The following is a 9,732-nucleotide window of genomic DNA, read 5'->3' on the forward strand; positions in this document are numbered from 1 at the left end:
CATGCTATTTCTTGTAACTTTTTTTTTTACCCATTCTTGTTCTTCAATAGATTGTTGACTTTAGTTGATTATTCAATGAAATTTTGCCCTTCATATACCTTTTTCAAGAAGTTGCTTCCATTTTTAAAATTTAATACATATTCATAATCAATACTTCTTAGTTTTCCCCTTGTTATTTTTACTGTATTGTAAAAATAACTTTTTCCAGTGCACTGGAATGATGTGTTATTTATGAATGCTTTTTAATATTTTTTTTTTCTATTTATTTTTGTTGTATTTGTTAAAATCCTTAAAATGACCTGTATTCCATACTCCAGAGTGTCATGTTATATATTGATGAAACTGTAACATCAAAATGTGGAAGTACTTTTAAATGTAACAAGAAACTATGGTATATAGCTGCATCAAGTTAAGCAAGTTCCATATACACTTAATATATCTGAAAATTTCCAGTTAACCTGTGATTAAATTCTAACATTTATTATTGTAATTATTTGTACTAAAGTTATTTAAAGTTGAAAAAATAAAATTCGTCAAAATTTTAGCAAGATGACAAATGTTATATTTTTCTGTCTAAATAATTTAAGTTTTTGAGAACTTAAATTTAAATTATTAATACATGAACGAAGATAGCTTTTTGAAAATACATTACAAGGAATTTTGAAAAAACATTACATAATCCACCACATGATGTTATATAAATTTTAGATCATTTATAAGACATATTTTTTGTAATTTAAATGGATTTTATTTTCATATAATATAATGCTTTTCTGAAGTATTGAGTTTAATTTTCTTAATTACTTTAATTTAAAAATACTCTATTTTATAAGTTTTGAAATTAACATATTGCTTTGTTCCTCCTCTTACTTATAATTAATTGACTTAATACAGCATAACTTGTATGTTGTTTTAAGGCAATTTTATAAGACTTTAAAATAATTAAATATTATTTAAACATATCAAATTTTTATTTAAACTATATTTTACAATTGGTGCATTATGACCCAAACTGCAGGCTGTGTCCCCATAACTTACTTAAGAAACCTTTTTTGGACTGTGTTGATCAGTACTTTGAAAAATGTGGTAATTTGAATTTTTACTGTTCTCGCTTATCTCTCCTTTTCTATTGTAAATAATTAATGACAAATTCAATGGATTTTGTAATTTTTTTTAAAGTATGATTTCCAAAATTTCCTGAAATTTTTAAAAATTCTCTTAAGATATTTTTGTTACTCAGATTATTACTTAATTGAGAATTTTAGTATTTACGATTTAGTATTTACAAACTAACAAAATGTGTCTCAAATGCTGTGTAGTTACATTTAAGCTAATTGTATTACATTTATAGTAATCATTTTGAAACACTTATTTTAATTCAAAATTATTAATTTCTACAAAAAACTTCTTTCTTTTATTTTCTTTTTTTTTCAATTACTATTTATTTATTGCCATGATAATTTTTCCTCTGCATTTAAGAATAAAATTGCAATAATCTAAAATGAATGAAATATCTTTTATTCTTAACCATGAATTAAAAAATATAATAATCATGATATGCTTATCAATTTCAAATGGGGAAGAAAAATCAAAGAAACTTTAAGTCATTAGTTATTAATTAAAGTTTCCACTGTTATTTAAAATAAATGTTGGTTAATTTTTTTAATGTCTGAAATGTTTAAATTTTTTTTTCTTGAGGCTTGAACAATGACTCGTGTTATTTCGTAAACAATTTCCTATGTTCTTTTTCTGCTTTTTTTTCCTCATTTATTCTGCTAGTCTTTTTAATGTTTTGTCTAATGAAAAACATTTTATCAGAAAATATAAAAATTTATTTTCTAGTGAAAATAATTATTATGTATTTATATATGTATATATTATTTTAGATTTGGAAACTACGTTTTTGTGTAAAAACAAAATTTTTCGATGTCGATTCTGCCCTTATCAAAATAAAAAGAAATGCATAATGATAAGGCATATGTCTGTGCATAGTGGAGAAAAGCCCTATCTCTGTCATCATTGTAACAAAGCTTATTCTCGTAAAGATACTCTTAAATGTCACATGTTGTCGCACCAGCATACACAAAAAGGTAAGTAATTTTTGGTTTACAAATTGGATTTATTGCACTATACCCTATACTTTGTTATTTTTGAATGAATGCTATCAACTCTAATCAGTTTTATAAATTTATCCTTTTTACGTGTGTTAACAGGCAAGTTCACTTATATAGATCTAGTTAAAGCGCTAGAAATAATTAAAGTAATTATAATTGTGTTGTTCTTAAAGAATTTTACAAGTTGAAACATTTTTTATTTTAGAGAAATTACTAGAGATTTTATTTTTTAATTGTAATATATTGAGAAAGGTCAAATCAGATCTAGTTAGACTGTTCCCTGAGTTTTCAAAAATCTTGAATTGTTCTATTCTTTTAATGTATTAATATATCTTTTTGAGGTTTGTTTTCCGGTCAAAATTCTTCTAATAAATATTTTAACATCTGACATTATGGATTGTAAAGCCTGTTTAGACGATCCAATTTCTTGGACAGAGATTGATATTGATGGAAACTTGTTTTGCTTTGCACTTGGATCGTGTAAACAATCATCCAAGAGCTTGGTCCAACTTCTTGGACGACAGTAGAGCATGCTCTACTTTCCTTCCAAGTTTTTTCACCCTTAACCAATCAGCGTCTTAGGTTTTGTGACGTCAGCAAGCAGGCAGCAAATTATGTCATTTTGTTGTCGGTTTTCATATATTTTAGTCCAAATAAATTGATCTTTTGTGGTTTATTTGTGTTATTATGATTTTATTTGAATTTATTTAGTAATTTTAAGCTTATGTAAGTATTATTTTATAATGCTGAATATGAACAATGCACATGCGCAAGTTTTTCTTTTGATGAATCAGTGACATTCAAGAACTTGGATAATGTCGACGAATCAACCAATTTCTTGGACAGAGAAATCTGTCCAATTTCTCAGATTCAAGAAATTGGACCGTGTAAACAGGCCTTTATATTATAATTCTTTAAGATTTTTATCTTTCATTCAAGTAAGTGTTTACATTAAAAATATTCTTATTTATCATTGTTTACATTAAAAATATTCAAATTTATCATTATTTACATTAAAAATATTCTAATTTATTTGTACTAGACTTGGACAATCATTCGCGCTACTTCATAAGCAATTTCATATTTTTTTTTCCTTATTTATTCTGCTAGTCTTTTTAATATTTTGTCTTGTGAAAAATTTTTATTTTCTAGTGAAAGTAATTTATTAAGATGTATGTATTTATGTATATATATTTTTATTATTTTAGATTTGGAAACTATGTTTTTGTGTGAAAACAAAATGTTTCGATGTCGATTCTGCCCTTATCAAAATAAACGCAAATGCGTAATCACAAGGCATATGATTGTGCATAGTGGGGAAACATCATTGTAACAAAGCTTATGCTCGTAAAGATGGTCTTAAATGTCACATGTTGTCACACCAGCATATACGAAAAAGAAAGTAATTTTGGGTTTACAAATTGGAATTATTGTACTATGCCCTTCATTTTTGAATGAATGCTATGAACACTAATCAGTTTTATAATTTATCCTTTTTACGTGTGTTAACAAGCAAGTTCACTAATTTAAAACTAGTTATAGTGGTAGAAATAATTTAAGTGATTATAATTGTGTTGTTCTGAAAGAATTTTACAAGTTGAAACAGTTTTTATTTTAGAGAAATTACTAAAGATTTTATTTTGTAATGTATTCAGAAATGTCAAATAAGATCTAGTTAAACTGTTCCCTGAGTTTTCAAAGATCTTAAATTGTATTATTCTTCTAATGTATTAATTTATCTTGTTGTAGTTTGTTTTCCTGTCAAAATTCTTTTAATAAATATTTTAACATCTGTCATTATGGATTGTATATTATAATTCTTTAAGGTTTTAATCTTTCTTTCAAGCAATTGTTTACATTAAAAAGTTCAAAGTTCACTTCATTGGTTACTATTTCTGAATTTATTTCAATAACTATTCAGTATTGAAAAATACATGCTATAATTATATTCATTGCATAAATATTCATTTAAAGTCATATTTTTATATAAATGTAGAATTTTGCAGTATTAACTTTTTGAATGGCTTTTTAAAAAAATTTTAGTTTCTGGGTATAAGATGGCATTGTTAATTCTAAATCAGCAAATTTATTTATTTTCAAATATCTTGAATTCAGGTAGTTTTCAGTTCACATTTTCGAACTGAATTTCTCAGATTTGTTAAAAAGTCATTTAAGTTAATCCATTTACAGGGTGTGCAGTGTTTTTAAAAAGTTCTTAAAGATGCTTATTTTTGAATTTTGTGTTTTATAGGTCCTTAAAGGTGCTTTTTTCATTGGGTATTTTTAAAAAGTACTTAATTTTCCCTTTTCCAAGATGATATTTTTTTCTTTTCAATGTTCATTTTAGCCATTTATTATGCAAAAAGCTTGGTTTTCACATCGTTGTATTCAACGTTTTCACAATTTATTCACACAATCCATTTCAGCATACTGTCGTTTTGTACCTAATGAAAGTGCCAGCCGTTTTACATGTTTGATTAAATACTTGCGGGGCCATAAACTTATATTAATTCAATGAGTAAGATTCTTGCACTCTCACATGCAACTCTGCTGCATTTTGTAAAAGATTATCAATTGCAGGCTTTATTTTCTGCCCTCTGAAATTGAATCTAAAAATCTCTCGAAATTTGGCTGATCATGGAAAACAAAATTTATTGTTTTTTTAACTTAATAGCAAGAAAAATTTTGTCTCAATTTCGACCTTGGTGAACCTCCGTCATTTTTGTCACTGGCAAGCCAATGGCCTTCTCGCACTCTTATGTTTACAAATCAGGACCATAATCTTTAAACTTGACTTAGGGATCACTCATTAATTACACATATTCATATAGTTCCCCAAAGCAATAGAGAATCAAAAGCTTCATCTCCTCAAAATTTCCATGTCCCTTTTATTCATTTGATAAAGAATTAATCTTAAATCTTTATCAAATCTTTCTTAATTTAAAGTTTTTATCTTAAGAATTTTTTTACTTGAGGAACCGTCCACTGCCAAAAAGTCAAGAGTTATTGTGTTAAAATGTAAAAACTCAAATGCGTGATTCAAATTTTCCATATTGTTTGAAATATATCAGGATATTTAAAAACCATGTGAATATCAATAACTGCCGGAAAACATTACATGGATTTACGATACTATTGGCTTAAATTGAGCTTATCAAAAAGTAATTACCGAAATGCATGATTCAAATTTCACATGTAAATTTTTGTTGAAGAGAAAAAGAAAAATTTTTGCTTTTTAAAAGAAAAATCTTTCTGCAGGAAAGCTGAAACCTTCTGCAACAATATCGCTGCGATTCTGCCACTGGTTTTGTACAGATTTGATTTTTGAAATATTAATACTTATTTATTCATTTTTTAGATCAATTTAAAGCGTAAATGTACATTAAATAAAATTGATCAGTTGTCCCCCATCTACCAGTGATGATGCTGAGTTTACAAAAGTATTCCAAATATTTAAATAGTTTGATTTTAAATTTTATTCAGTTTAAAATTCAATAAGAACGAAATTGTTTTGTATGTTGTAAACTACTTACATTTAAGGAAACCGCTAACTTTCACCACGTTTAAATATTAGCTGTAGTATGATTTTCATTTTACTAAAAGAAATTTTTTAGTTATTACTTTACATTTTAATACCATTGTTAAATTTTTCTGTATATATGTATATTTATTTTAAGAAATAGTAAATTAAGTGCATTTATTGTTTAGTAATAATGTTTGTGTTTATTATCAAGTAATAGAATTATTTAGTAAACTTTTTAACTTTGTTTCATGTGGGATTTTTTTAGTTGATTAATTAGTATTTATTATGTAATTTTTGTTTATTTTATACCTTTTTTGATTCAGTAATTTAATTATTTCACTGCAAAGTTTTAATAATTTAAATAATTGTTATTGATACTTAAATTGCATGATATTCTGTTTCCATAAAAGTTTGGCTAAGATTGTGCACAAGTATGAGTTGTAAAGTCTTTAAATGAATAAGCTTAAATTTTCATTGATTTGCAAAATTTGTTAACTTCTGATGTGTAAAAAATTTCTGATGTGTAAAAAAATTTTTTAAGTTGCATAAGAAAATATTTTTTGGGAAAGTATAAAAATTAATTCTTCTGTGACCAATTTGAAAACTGTTTAGTATCTCTGTGCTTAGAATTTAATAAATAAGTTTTCAACCAATGATTTGTTGCTTAAAAAAATTTTATGTTCAACTAAATTTATAATGAAGTAATCCTCTTAAGGATTAAGGAAGTCAAATAACTTATCTTGTCTGTTGTCTATGATGAACTCTTAGTATATCTTTTTATTTAGCACTTGTTTTAATATTTTATACTTCCTTACTCATTGAAGATTATCTATATTAATTTGATCTATATTTATATTGGTAATAAGTATAAAAATTATTATGCAATAAATGAGAGTTATAATATAGACATAATGAACTTATATATGTTTTATAAATTTTTAGTTACTTTTGAAACTGTTACTACAGTGATCTATTGAGATGTTTGATTTTTATGAAATCTTGAAGTAATAAATAAAGCATTTTTATTAGTTGGTGGAATTCTATCTATCAAAATGTAAAACTGGCAATATTGATTTATGTCAGAGTAGTACTTTGAAACAATGATATATCTGATTCATTCATATAGTGATATATCAGACTATGATATATTTGATTCATTCATATAGGTGACTAAAAAATGTAGTTCAAATTAATGACCCTATGCAATACTTTACTTATTAAGTTTAGTCTGAGTATAGAATACCTTTATAGTAGAAATAAGACATATATAAAATCTTTACAATTGAAATATAAATGTGTGTTTGCAAAACAGTACTACATCAGGAGCCTTTCTGTTGTTAGTGGATTTAACCTAAACTAACAGTGCCCCGAGGCCCCATAATGAAAAATAGATAACCTTTACCACAATTGAAAAGCACTATAAAATTTGAAAGGAATCAATTTTGGTAAAGGTTATCTATTTTTGTCTTTTCATTATGGGGCCTCGGGGGCACTGTTAGTTTTGGTTAAATTCACTAACAACAGAAAGGCTCCTGTGTGTTTGCAGGCAGTGTGTCCTCTGATGAAGTACTGTTTTGCAAACGCACATTTATATTTTTATTTTAATTGTAAAGATTTTATATATGTCTTATTTCTATTATATAAAACAAATTTGGTTTTAGCTGACTTGTGTGCTTTTCCAATTTGATTTAATGTTTCAATGTGTTTATTTACCTCTTATGTATCAAAACTGACTTTGTAAATTTAATTGATTTTATGATTAGATATAGAATACCTTTTTAAGCATCCTTAATACATTTTTTACACATAAAGTTAAGCATGTAAATTTTTAACAAATTTTTAATTTTAATCATTGGTGTAATCAAATCTTCTTAATCAATAGTATTTTGCTATCTTGTGAGCAATTGTTCAATGCAAAATATAAACGGAAAGCAGACGTTGTAATATCAAGCAAGTATGGCTGATGGGTCTGTACCTCCCAGTCTTAATTCATTGATTTTTTCCATAATTTAGCTTTCCTGATATATCGAAGTCAGGAAAATATTAATAGCCAGATTTGAATTTATAAAATGTAGCAAATATTTTTAGTATAAAACTGCTCCATTCATACTCTTATGAATCTCAAAAATATAAAATACTAAGTGTATATTTTACTGGCCATTTTTTATGAATTGACAAAAAAACTTTTATTTACAAGTAAGCAAATCATTTAAGCCTTAAATGTGTGCGACTCTTAAAGTGAGTGACAATCAGATTTCAATGTAAATAGTAACAACATTACTTTCTGGTTTCCTAATGCACGAATCTTTAAAAAAATAAGAGATCCTAGAGATGATATCTTTACTATTTAGTTTATGGAAGACTGCTTTTATGAGAAACACACCAGGCTTTTTATACAGAAATTCTCATGTTTGATCCTTTAAAAGTCAACAAGTGTTAATTAACATACAATTTCTTTCTGCAATAGATCTAGTAATGACACTGAAAGTTATGGGCATGTATAACCAGAAGTTTGTATCTCTAATATTGTGACAGATCATGTCAGAGTTGGCGTGATGTTTAATTATGACTTGATTTTTTTTAAAAACCTATTTCGGTCAACAAAGAAAAAGTATGACTTAATTTACATTGAAAATTTTATTCAGAGAAATGAGAAGATGTATGTGAAATATTATATGACGTTCAAAATAAACAGATTTAAATATACATGACAATATTTTTAAATCTACCTGGAAATAGTACTAACAAACAGTTTGATGCAAAAATGTTCTCTTAGGAAAAAAAATTGTGGCAAATCAGTAAAATTGTCTCAGTCCATTCAATTAAAAAATAGCTGCACAACTAATACTTTTTTATATTGCCTCTCTTAAATTTATAATAATTAGGTGAATTGGCTAACAATTGTAACAGTATAAAATCAGATTATAGTTCTCCAGTTATTTTCTAAGGAAAACATTCTCAGATTCATTTCTGTTATGTTTAAAATTTTGCCAATCAAAATGAGTTTGCCAATCAAATTGAGTATGCTTAATTTTGCCTCTTAGGTCTTTCATATTTAAACTAGTACTGTAAATATGAAAGACCTAAGAGGATTCTTAAGTCTTTCATTCTTCAGTTATTCCAAAATAATTTTTACTGTTGGATCATTTAATTCATGCTAAAAACTTGTTATAAGTAAATTTTATTTCTGTATTTCTAAAAACGATAAATAAACTTTTTTTTACTTCCGAGATGAAAAAATATTGATCAGAGGATAAATTTTCCACTTCAGCCATTAATATGTTTGTTTATAACTTTCGAATTATCAATATAAAACAACAACATAGTCTTATTTTGAGGAATCAAAGCTTTTCATTCCAATTGATCAATTGCATGCACTAAAAGAAGGTGTCTATGTAATTTGTCCTTTTCTCAGGGGAAAAAAATTTTGCTTTTTTTTTTTAATTAGTTAGATTTATTGAAGCCTAGAATGGCCAAAATTAACACTAGTGCTATTATTATTAACATTAATTCTGTCCCCCCCCCCATAACTCGGATGTCTGTGTCATAACTTAATATTTTTGTGATGTTCTTCTACCCACAGGATTGCTGTTTATGATTAATGATAATTAATCTTTTGTTTTCTAACCACCTGCCTATATTGACCGCTTACTTTCTTTAGGATTGCTATTGAATTTTATTCTAAACAATTCATAAGTTGACCATAAAAAAAAAAATGAAAATTTTTTAAAAAAATTTATGATATGTTATGCATTCAAATTTCATTGAATTGGTAAAATGCTATTAAAAGCTATGTGAGTTACTCATATGGCAATACTATTAAAGTCTTAAACAAGTGTTAAAAATATATAAGTACATATAGCAAATAACATTTAAAATGTTGAAATGAATGTAAGTATCCTTATTGCATGCATCACCTTGTATACTGGCATTTAAAAATTATTTCTAATAAATACCTAGCATATATTACTAAAAAAATATGCACATTTCTTTTTGAAAACTAATCGTTTTAGTATTAATTTTGTGTTACAAATCGTAACTCCAACAATCTCATTTCTTATTAAACATGGGGTGTTAAGTTTTTAATAATTTTGA

This window comes from Parasteatoda tepidariorum, chromosome 6 (genome assembly GCF_043381705.1).
Source record: "Parasteatoda tepidariorum isolate YZ-2023 chromosome 6, CAS_Ptep_4.0, whole genome shotgun sequence".
Classification (NCBI taxonomy): Eukaryota; Metazoa; Arthropoda; class Arachnida; order Araneae; family Theridiidae; genus Parasteatoda; species Parasteatoda tepidariorum.